The 12,458-nt window shown below is 43.6% G+C and overlaps 1 protein-coding gene across 1 annotated transcript in view; it reads right to left on the reverse strand.

The window, feature by feature from the left end:
- Positions 1-12,458, reverse strand: part of PMM2 (phosphomannomutase 2) — a 168,441-nt gene that overhangs the window by 1,331 nt on the left and 154,652 nt on the right. The window lies entirely within an intron of this gene.

Raw genomic sequence — 12,458 nt, forward strand, 5'->3', positions numbered from 1 at the left:
TTGCCTCTCTGACCTTGTTAGTCTATGCCTCACTGGTACCTTTCGACAATGCTTTAGATCTCCAATGGTACAGCTCACTATTACCATTATCCAGTATTTCAACTCCCCTTCTACATGAAGAGTCATTAATGTCTGGCATGTAAACACTCACCTCAAAATATGGATGCTGCATATTCCTCTCCACTCAGACTATCACTATTCAAACAACTGGAGTGCAAATGGAGAATGATCCGGGACAATACAGACAGAAGCATGTTAAAAACTTACTTGAGCTATTACCACCAAATGACTGAGACCACCAAACTTGCAGAGCTGGCAGACCATATCGATGTCAGCACCAACAGAAGCAAAGAAATATTCACCATTGTGAAGGACTTCACCTCACCAACTGCTGCATCCAACTACATCACCCCCTCACATGACCTCTGCAACAATCTATAAATTCTTCAGAAATTCTCAATTCTTCAACAACAAAATCACCACCATTTACAGCAACGTCAACCAACCGGACAAGACAGACCTTGCAAAACTCCTTATCCAAAGACCCAGTGCTAACCACATGGCCAGTTATCACCCCAAAAGATTCTGCTGCCATTCACTCATTGGCCCCATAAGACCCGTCCCCACCACGCCTTTTCCAGAGGGCTCTAACCCATCAATGACATGCTCACACTTGTTCTGAATACCTCCACTTCTTCTGCGACCTTTCCAGATGCTTGGAAACACACAACTGTCTCCCATGGCTGAAGAAATCCTCCATGGACCTTTCAACGCTGCCAAACTACAGTCAAATCTCCCTGCTACCATTCCCAGACAAAGTATTAGAGAAAATCATCAACAGACATTTCATCAAATATCTCAATGACCACCAACTCCTCTATTCCACTCAGACTGTATTCAGATCCAATCCCAGCACAGAAACTGTCCAAATCGCCGCCACAGATGACATCCGCATGACTCTGAACAGAGGTCTGGACAGAGGAGACATGGAGACCTTCATCCTCTTGGACCTCTCCACAAAATTTGACATGGTTCTCATCCAAAGACATCAGAATCCAAGGACACACATCTCCGATGGATCTGGTCCTTCCTGACTGCAGCAACCCAGTCAGTCAGCCTGGCCCCGTACACTTTGGACTCCAGCAAACTCATCTGCGGAGTTCCACAAGGATCCTCCCAGAGTCGACCCTCTGTAATGCATACATGCTCTAACCAGCATCATCCACTCTCACAATATTACCGTCCCCTCCTACACTAACAGCACACAACTCATTTTCTCCCACACAGCCAAGACACCCAGTGCCCGGATCAAGTTCAATGCCTGCGTAAGTTAAATTGGCCACCGGATTAAGACTGCCTAAAGCTGAACACCATCAAGACTGAAATTGTGATCTTAGGGATGAGCACCTCACTGTGGGATTCCATCTGGTGGCCAACAGTGCCAGGAACAAAACCCACCCCAGGAACTTATCATTGACAGCAAATTTGACAAGTCTGCCCTAGTGAACTCTGTCACCGCCTCATGCGCCCACACCCTGAAAATGCGGAGGAAGATTTTCAATGGCTCCCAATCATCACCCTCAGTCATGCATGCCCTTGTCACAAATACGCTGGTCTACAGGAACACATTCTATACCGATAGTAACAAAAAACTCACCAGAAGGCTGCAGAACATTTAGAACGCGGCAGCCAGAATGACTCTCAACCTTCCAAGCCATACACACATCACACCACACCACACCTGAAGGAGCTCCACTGGCTCCGCATACATAAACGAGCACAATTCAAACTTCTCATCCACACTTTTAAAGCACTACATAACACTGGTCCAGCATACCCCAATAATCACATTTGCTTTCAAAAACCTTCCAGAAACCACTGCTCAGCCAGATTCCCACTTGCACATCCCAAGCATTTGGAAATCCAGATCCTGCAGTGGAGCCTTCTCCTACATTGTTCCTTGAACGACCTGCCACTACACATAAGAGTCTCCCCCTCATTCCTTCAATTCTGCAAAAAGCGGACAATCTGGCTTTTTGAGTGATTCAACTAAGTCCTAGGTTTGGCTAGGCTCACACCTGCTCAGTGTTAGGTTACCCTCCCTGGTGATAGTGCCCTCTCCAAATCTACATGACTTGACATGACTGCACTCAAGCAACATCTTCTCAGCAAGCTTGCCAAATTCCAACCCATTCTCACCCTTCTTGATCTCTGAGTAATATTCTGAGTTGTTCACCACCCCTTCATATTGGTTTATTTTGGTTTTATGAGTACCATCAGTGCAATTCTGAACTGGTTCTCCATATACCTGTGTTTGGTTCCTGTTTATCTCCTGGTGCTCTCTGCACTCTCTGCCCTCATTCTATCAGTGAGTGTTCCCCCAATTTTCCTCCCCGGTCATTTTAGTTTTCTACTTTTTATCTTAGTAACACCTTTCTGGCAACATTACCTCCTCCTATGGCTTCTATTATGAATTATTTGCGGATGACACACACCTTCATCTAAAGGTAATGTTCACACATTTGCACACCAGCACATGATAGGTAGATTGTGCACCAATGTAATATGCCTCCCTGGGAGTAAAGGAACAAGATTTTTCACAAAGGTGGTTATCAATCACACACAAAATGATGGTGTAAAAAATTTAGAAAGCCCTTCACTTACTGGGACGATCCCTTGGTTGAATCATCAACCAGATTCATAGCCAGCTTTTTTCTGAGCAGATGTGTTTAAGGCTGAAACCTGTCATGCTCACAGATAGAAACCAAACCATACAATCTCCCCTCTTTGCTCTCCCCCTGTGTTATGAACCTTCCTTTGCATACCAAGATCCCTCCTAAGGTCCACCGTTGGGTATTGTTTGGTGCAACAGACCAACTATGTTGAATCATCCGAATCTGCAGCAGTACTTTGCTAAAATGTTTTATGATTTGACCAAATACTCAAAATGTTGCTATTTTTTTGTGTCTGGTCTTGGACCTGCAGGTTGAAATGGCATAGAGGTAATTAGGTTCATAGCCTGTGCGCGGACATGGGGGGTGGCACCATCATTAAAAAAAAAAAAAAAAAAAAAGACGCTGCAGATTCACATGCTGTGCATATCCCGCCATCTAGTGTTGGGCTCGGAGTGTTACAAGTTGTTTTTCTTCAAAGAAGTTTTTTCGAGTAACGAGATCGAGGGACTCCTCCCCTTTCGGCTCCATTGCGCATGGGCGTCGACTCCATCTTAGATTGTTTTCCCCGCAGAGGGTGAGGTAGGAGTTGTGTATATAGTAAAAGTGCCCATGCAATGGAGTAAGTATATATGTACATAATGTGACTAAAAGTGATATATTTACAAATTTACAAGTTTTATTTTTATGAACTTATAACGGCTACAGGCTCCCGGGGAGGGCGCATGTGAACCTGCAGCGTCTCATGCCACGAACAGATGTACACTGGGTAAGTGAAATTTTCAGTTCGATGGCATGTGTAGCTGCAGATACACATGCTTTGCATAGACTAGTAAGCAGTTATCTCCCCAAAAGCGGTGGTTTAGCCTGTAGGAGTTGAAGTTGTATGAAATAATGTTCTTAATACTTCTTGTCCTACTGTGGCTTGTTGTGTTGTTAACACATCCACACAGTAATGTTTAGTGAATGTTTGAGGCGTAGACCATGTGGCTGCCTTACAGATTTCTGTCATTGGTATATTTCCTAGAAAGGCCATGGTGGCGCCTTTCTTTCTAGTGGAGTGTGCCTTTGGTGTCATAGGCAGTTCTCTCTTTGCTTTAACATAACAGGTTTGAATACACTTAACTATCCATCTGGCAATGCCTTGTTTGGATATTGGATTTCCTGCATGAGGTTTTTGGAAAGCTACAAACAATTGTTTTGTTTTGCGAAACTGTTTGGTTATATCAATGTAATACATTAGTGCTCTTTTTATTTCTAAAGTATGTAATGCTCTTTCAACTACAGAGTCTGGGTCTGGAAAAAACACTGGGAGTTCCACTGTTTGGTTTAAGTGGAACGGTGATATAACTTTTGGCAAAAATTTGGGATTTGTGCGTAGAACCACTTTATGCTGTGTATTTGTATAAGGGGTTCCTGTATGGTAAAGGCTTGTATTTCACTTACTCTCCTGAGAGGTGTGATGGCTATTAGGAAGGCTATTTTCCAGGTTAAGTATTGCATCTCACAAAAGTGCATGGGTTCGAATGGTGGACCCATGAGTCGTGTTAATACAATATTGAGGTTCCACGAAGGAACTGGAGGTGTTCTTGGTGGAATGATCCTTTTTAGACCCTCCATAAATGCTTTTATGACTGGGATTCTAAATAGTGAAGTTGAATGTGTAATTTGCAGATAGGCAGAAATTGCTGTGAGATGTATTTTAATGGATGAAAAAGCTAACTTAGATTTTTGTAAATGTAGTAAGTAGCTTACAATATTTTTTGCGGACGCGTGTAATGGTTGAATTGGATTATTATGACAGTAATAAACAAATCGTTTCCGTTTATTTGCGTAGCAATGTCTTGTAGTAAGTTTTCTAGCCTGTTTGATGACCTCCATACATTCTTGTGTAAGGTCTAGAAGTCCGAATTCTAAGACTTCAGGAGCCAGATTGCTAGATTGAGCGATGCTGGATTCGGGTGTCTGATCTGCTGTTTGTGTTGAGTTAACAGATCTGGTCTGTTTGGTAGTTTGATATGAGGCACTACTGACAGGTCTAGTAGTGTTGTGTACCAAGGTTGTTGTGCCCAAGTTGGTGCTATTAGTATTAGTTTGAGTTTGTTTTGACTCAATTTGTTTACTAGATACGGAAGGAGTGGGAGAGGGGGAAAAGCGTAAGCAAATATCCCTGACCAACTCATCCATAACGCATTGCCCTTGGAGTGAGGCTGTGGGTACCTGGATGCGAAGTTTTGGCATTTTGCGTTTTCTTTTGTTGCAAATAGATCTATTTGCGGTGTTCCTGAGTTTTGGAAGTAGGTTTGCAGTATCTGGGGATGAATGTCCCATTCGTGGATTTGTTGGTGATCTCGACTGAGATTGTCTGCCAACTGGTTTTGAATTCTTGGGATGTATTGCGCTATTAGGCGAATGTGATTGTGAATCGCCCAATGCCAAATCTTATGTGCTAAGAGACACAGTTGTGATGAGTGTGTGCCTCCCTGTTTGTTTAAGTAATACATTGTTGTCATGTTGTCTGTTTTGACAAGAATGTGTTTGTGGGCTATTAGTGGTTGAAATGCTTTCAACGCTAGAAACACTGCTAGTAGTTCTAGCTGATTTATATGAAGTTGTTTCTGCTGAGTGTCCCATTGTCCCTGGATGCTGTGTTGGTGGAGGTGTGCTCCCCACCCTACCATGGAAGCATCTGTTGTGATCACGTCTTGAGGCACTGGGTCTTGGAAAGGCCGCCCTTGGTTTAAATTTACAGGATTCCACCATTGAAGCGAGGTGTGTGTTTGGCGGTCTATCAACATTAGATCTTGAAGTTGACCCTGTGCTTGTGTCCATTGTGTTGCTAGGCACTGTTGCAAGGGCCGCATGTGTAATCTTGCGTTTGGGACAATGGCTATGCACGAGGACATCATGCCTAGTAGTTTCATCACTAATTTTACCTGACACTTTTGGTTTTGGTGCATGCTTTGTATTACGTATTGGAATGCTTGTACCCTTTGTGGACTTGGAGTGGCAATCCCTTTTTTTGTGTTGATTGTTGCTCCTAAGTATTGTTGTATTTGACACGGCTGTAAGTGTGATTTTTGGTAGTTTAGTGAGAACCCTAGTTTGTGAAGGGTTTCTATGACATATTTTGTGTGTTGAAGACACTGTTCCTGAGTGTTGGTCTTGATTAACCAATCGTCTAGATACGGGAACGCGTGTATGTGCTGTCTTCTGATATGTGCAGCTACTACTGCAAGGCATTTTGTAAATACCCTTGGTCCTGTTGTTATCCCGAATGGTAACACTTTGAATTGGTAATGTACTCCTTGGATTACAAACCTTAAGTATTTCCTGTAGGAAGGATGTATAGGTATATGGAAGTAAGCATCCTTGAGGTCTAATGTTGACATGTAGTTTTGTTGTTTGAGCAATGGAATTACGTCTTGAAGTGTCACCATGTGAAAGTGATCTGATTTGATATAAATATTTAATGTTCTGAGATCTAATATGGGCCTCAGAGTTTTGTCCTTTTTTGGTATTAGAAAATACAGGGAGTAGACACCTGTTCCTTTCTGATGTTTGGGTACTAGTTCTATTGCCTCTTTATGTAATAACGCTTGGACTTCTAGTTGTAATAGATCCAAGTGTTGTTTGGACATGTTGTTGTTTCCTTGGAGGCACATTTGGTGGTAATTGTATGAATTCTATGCAATAACCATGTTGGATAATGGCTAGGACCCACGTTCTGTTGTTATTTCCTCCCAATTTTTTTAATAATCTGTGAGTCTCTCCCCCACTGGTGTTGTGTGTTGGGGATTTGTGACACTGAAGTCACTGTTTAGTTTGAGGTGTCTTTGGAACTTTCCTCTAGTTTTAGGGAACTGTCCACCTCTGTATTGTCCCCGAAAGCCTCCTCTTTGATAATGGCCCTGGTATGTGGGTCTGGCTTGTGAGGTTGAGGGTTCTGTGCTTTGGGCCCGAAACCCCCCTCTAAATTGTGTCTTCCTAAATGTGCCTCTGCTCTATGGGGACTAGAGCGCGCCCATGGCCTTGGCCGTATCAGTGTCCTTCTTCAGCTTCTCTATAGCTGTGTCCACCTCCGGCCCAAACAACTGCTGTCCATTAAAAGGCATATTAAGCACAGCCTGTTGGATCTCTGGCTTAAATCCGGAGGTGCGTAGCCATGCGTGTCTCCGAATAGTGACCGCTGTATTCACAGTTCTTGCGGCTGTGTCCACTGCATCCATTGCCGATCGTAACTCGTTGTTGGAGATACTTTGGCCCTCCTCCACCACTTGTTGTGCACGCTTTTGAAACTCCTTGGGAAGATGTTCTATAAAGTGCTGCATTTCATCCCAATGAGCTCTGTCATATCTTGACAATAAAGCTTGTGAATTGGCAATGCGCCATTGATTGGCTGCCTGTGCTGCAACTCTCTTCCCTGCTGCATCAAACTTTCGACTTTCTTTGTCGGTGGTGGTGCATCTCCAGAGGTGTGTGAATTAGCCCTTTTACGTGCTGCGCCTACTACCACTGAGTCAGGTGTCAGTTGTTGCGTGATGTACACAGGGTCTGTAGGGGGAGGCTTGTACTTTTTCTCCACCCTAGGTGTGATGGCTCTGCCTTTGACGGGCTCTTGAAATACTTGTTTCGCGTGTTTCAACAGCCCTGGTAACATTGGAAGACTTTGGTACTGACTGTGTTGAAGACAAAGTATTAAATAAAAAGTCATCCTCAATGGGTTCAGCGTGCAGTACCACATTATGAAAAGCAGCTGCTCTGGATACCACCTGCGTGTAAGCAGTACTGTCTTCAGGTGGTGATGGCCTTGCTGGGTAGCAGTCTGGACTATTGTCTGATACTGGTGCATCATATAGATCCCATGCATCTGGGTCATCCTGGCTCATCCCTGTGTGCATTGGAGATTGCATCATAGGGGGGGGTTGCAATTGGTGACAGTTGCGGTGAGTGGTGTGGTGAAGAACGAGGTGGAGTTACTTCTTTTGCCACTTTTGCTTTTGGTTGTTTTTCTGTGTCTTGGAAAACAAGTTTCCTTCTCATCTTAATAGGAGGTAGAGTTCTTATTTACCCTGTTTCCTTTTGAATATGGAGCCTTCTTTGTGTATAATCTGGCTCCCCCGCTTCTAGCTCTTGTCCAAATTTATGGCCTTGTAGTTGTGCTGAAAGGCCTTGTTCTTCGGAGTAGGAGCTTGTTTTCGGCTCCAAAGCTGGGTGTTTCTGTACCGAAACTTTTCCAACCGTCTTTTTCGGCTCCGAAGCCACTTTTTTCGGTTTCGGGGTGCCGATCTCTCGGTGCCGACTTTGGTCGGAGCCAGTATCTCGATGTTGAGTTTGGTCGGAGCCAGGTTCTCAGTGGCGAGTATACTCTGTGCCAGGATCGCGACCGCAGTCGGATGACTTCGACACATGTGTGCCCTTTTTCGGTGCCGATGGTTGGTCACCGATTTTACGGGTTAAGCCATGGCCTGCCGGCGGTGGCGTACCCTGGGCCTTCATGATTTTGGCGTGAGTTTTGGCCGGGGCTGGTTTACACACGGTTTTCGTCGTCTGAGTCCGAGTCAGCAATGGAGAAAGTCTCCTCTTCTTCGACGTCGTGGTGTCCTGACGGCTCCGATGCCATTTGAAGCCTTCGTGCTCTCCGGTCCCGTAGCGTTTTCTTCGACTGAAATGCCCGACAGGCCTCGCAAGTATCCTCTTTGTGTTCGGGGGACAAACACAAATTACAGACCAGATGTTGATCTGTGTAAGGATACTTGTTGTAGCATTCGGGGCAGAAGCGGAATGGGGTCCGTTCCATGAGCCTTGAAGACGCACGCGGTCGGGCCGACCAGGCCCCGCCGGGGGATAGAAGCCCCGAAGGGCTACCGGAGCTCTTCTTTAATTCGGTGTCGATCTGTGATAACTAAACCAATACCGAACGCAAACAATACCATTGAGATTTAATAAACTTTCCGAACCGAAACACGGAGCGAAGAGGAACACGTCCGAACCAGATGGCGGAAAGAAAACAATCTAAGATGGAGTCGACGCCCATGCGCAATGGAGCCGAAAGGGGAGGAGTCCCTCGATCTCGTGACTCGAAAAGACTTCTTCGAAGAAAAACAACTTGTAACACTCAAAGCCCAACACTAGATGGCGGGATATGCACAGCATGTGTATCTGCAGCAACAGATTCATCGAACATATATATATTTTATTTCTGGGGCGAATAGGATAACTTGGCTGGCTTTGCAAATCTTGAATGCTTGGATCAACTTAAACAAGCTCGAGAAGGGAAGTGAAAGCAGATCTAATCTGACGAGTTGTAAAAGCTCTATTTTGCGAGGGAGAGACAGAGATGAGTATTTGAGGGAGTTGTGAGATAACTGTCATGCTGGATATGAGGAGTGTGGTGATGTCTATTGTGGTAACAAAAGCTGTAAGGGTGGAGGGTGAGAGCATGCACGTGATATGTGTAATGGAGAACCGTTTGAGTCAGGGTAGAGGCATGGTTGAGCTTTGGAATGTGTTTTGGGAACAGGTAGTGTGAAATCTCTGCTGTAGGACAGATGATAGTTTAACAGAGGGGTGTGGTACCGGAGATAAACAAATGCATTTACAATTAAAGTAATTATGCTTCTGACACACACACTGATATTTCCTGCTAGCTCAAACACACAAATACACATTATTACCAGGTTGAAATGCTGACAACTTTTTAACAGCAAGGAGGGTGTGCAAGAAAAAGCTCACTAGCATAATGCAGTCAGTACTGACCTGAAGTGACAGCACTGAAGTTTCTAAGGACCCCACCTAGGAGTCTGCCCTTGAAAACATTCTGATGCCACCATCCCAGATCGAGCAGGTGTGATTTACTACAGCTTATATTGCAGAAGAGTGGAATCTTATGCAACTCTTAATTTTTAGCACAATTTTAGCACACTTACACTTTGGAGATGTTAATGTGGTGATGGATTGGGCCTACTTGTGAAAGTTACAGTATTCATGGACTAATTATTATGAGTGGCAAGGCAGTTATGAAAGCTACATTATGCAACATTTAGCTTGTTGAATTTTTACCCTGGGGAAGAAAACCAATTAGAGTTCTTTGAGTCAAGAAAACCTAAGAGGGAGATTTGTTGAGCATTTCGAATTAGAGGAGGCCTACAAGAGTAACCAGACTTTGAGCTACCTGTAGTAACGTGTAGTAACGTGGGGGCAAGCCGATCCCCTGGGGTCTATCAAACATGATATAAGTGGTGGAAATAGAGGGTCCGATTAACAAAGGGCCTCTGCACTTGTGGCAGAGGCCCTGCAGTTGTGGCAGGAGGCCCGCACTAGTGGGGGGGACCTCTACACTGCAGTTTCTCATTGCAGAAGTCCCGCCACTAGTGTGGGCCCTTGTGATGAGTGTGGAACCCCTCCCATCAGTGCAGATGCCCTTTGTAAATCAGCCCTCAGTCTTAAAACTAGATAATTTGAAAGCTGAAGATCTAGTGTTTCTGCAGCGTAAACACCCTGGTGCTTTCAACCTTGATGAGGAAATAAGTGTACTTTTGAACTAGATTTTTCAGATGATATTAAGTAATAACTGCAATCGGTCGAATATTAATACTGCTGTAAGAACTCTGTAATTCATGACTATTGAGAAAAAATAATTAGCCAATAGCTGTTGGTGGACTGGTACAGGACTGTAGTATGTTAAGGAATAGAATAGTTGGCATGCATTTTCTTCTTTTTTAAAGGAAGGCATTTTTAGTAGGATGAGCTTATTATGATCTGATACTAAACAATTATCCATGGTGTTATTTTTAGTTCACTTTACACCCTAAAAATTATACGTACTATTTAACCATTTGAGTTTTGGGTCCGAACTCTGTGCTTACATTGCGGTCTGTTGTCCTCTCATAGTCTCATGAGATCATAGCCTTTTTACTATTGTATCACACTGCACTTAAGCCATTTGCTGTCACAAATTGTTTTTGTTTTACATTAGTTTGAAGAAGGTACGATCAGGACTGTAACGCGCTACTGGCTTGCTGCTATCCAGCAGGGGAGAAAGGAATTCTCTATATATGGTGATGCTGGGAATAATGAGGTTTACACAAGATAAGGAAGACGGATACCATATGAACAGCAGTATTAGCGACAAAACTCAAAGACCAGGGTGCATGAAGCAGCTGCGCCTCCTGCTACTTATGTTTATAACAAGCATAAACTGGGATCAATCCTCACACTCTCTGGAAAAGAGAAAAGTAGTGAATGTTGGTCATACTATTTTCCAGCAACAAATTAAAGAAGCAGATAGTTGCCCGATAATTTCAAATGCATTGACTTGCTAGGACGATGTAGTTATGTACACTACTAAATAGGGGGAAGTATACTGCATTGACTACATAAGATCAAGGACCTCAGAAATGTTTCTACCAACAATATAATAGCCCACGAGCAATCAAAATTGTAATGATTAGTGTGAAACATTCCATATGAACAAAAGCTCCTTTATTCGCAAGCATCACAATCTTCAACCAGCCCAGATACATCATAAGGCCAACATGTGTTTCGTTGCTGTGACAAGTTCACCAGCGACTTAGTCAGGGCAAGCACAATATGTAACTGTAATATGGCCAAAAACTCCAGCACCAAAAAAGGCGAAATTGAGTTCCGGAAAGAAACCCCTAATCTATATTAACCATGGGAAATGACAGGTTCATATGCACAGTATAATTTACGATATGTTCAAGAGTCTCTTGCAACAAAATAGAGGGGAGAGTACTCTTAAATTCACGTATGCAGAACCGACCTGTGGCCATCCTCAAATAAAGGGGAGAGGTGAAAGACTAGCCCGCTATCTGAGAAGTCCCCTACAACCCCAAGTTGGTGACTAAAAATTAAAGTAATGAGCGGGTCACTTAAACGTGTGTGCTTCGCTCGTAATGCACCAACACAATGCCAATAGACAGCGAAAATGGCCTCCGTACTCCTCCGTAAAAATGATCAGCACAAACTTTTTCAAAACAATTAAAAAGGCCCCAGATTCCCCCAAACAGTATTTAGAAGCACAGTCTTTCAAAAACAAAGTAAGAAACAGTAGAAAAAGTAGCGTTGCCCAAATGACACCCTACCTGCCTTGGCATGTGCATAACACACTCAACAGTAGCTATTAAGAGAGCCGCTGATTAAGTATGATTAATTTTCTCTTCTGAAATATTATGGTCTGGGCACCAAAACAGGAGAATGGTGAATTTTTGGCATGCATTGCTAGATATGGCACTCTGCCATGATGGTCAGCTTGAATGATTGGGCCTCTGAAGTGCCTCGTGTTGAAGTTTCCAGAGTCCAAGAAGTCCGTGGAGACAGGAAAGGGCAAAGGCGGCTAAATTAAGACACTAAGGTAGAATGTGTTCATGAATAATATTAGATTAACTAACTCGTCTGGATCAAATGTTTAAGGATGCTGCAGAGCTGCTTGAAACGGTCCTGGAGGTAGAGTGGTCTTACCTGGCGAATTTCATGTCAGGATATTTGGTGAGGGAAAGAATTTAGAAGAAATTAATAATATTAATCACATATTGGATATAATTTGGGACATTATGAGGCGCTCTGATTGATAAACGGTTGAAATCATGAGTTTTCTAACAGTCCATAAGATATTTACGTTGAATGGACATTTTCCACGTGACAGACCAGCTAAAGGCAGTGCTTTAAATAGGCATATACGGTCATGTACTGAGTACTTGCATTTTTCCGAGGTAGGTTACTAGCACTTCTCACCGGGGGTGCAATACTTTTAACGAGGGAGCA

This window comes from Pleurodeles waltl, chromosome 10, assembly GCF_031143425.1.
Source record: "Pleurodeles waltl isolate 20211129_DDA chromosome 10, aPleWal1.hap1.20221129, whole genome shotgun sequence".
NCBI classification, from domain to species: domain Eukaryota; kingdom Metazoa; phylum Chordata; class Amphibia; order Caudata; family Salamandridae; genus Pleurodeles; species Pleurodeles waltl.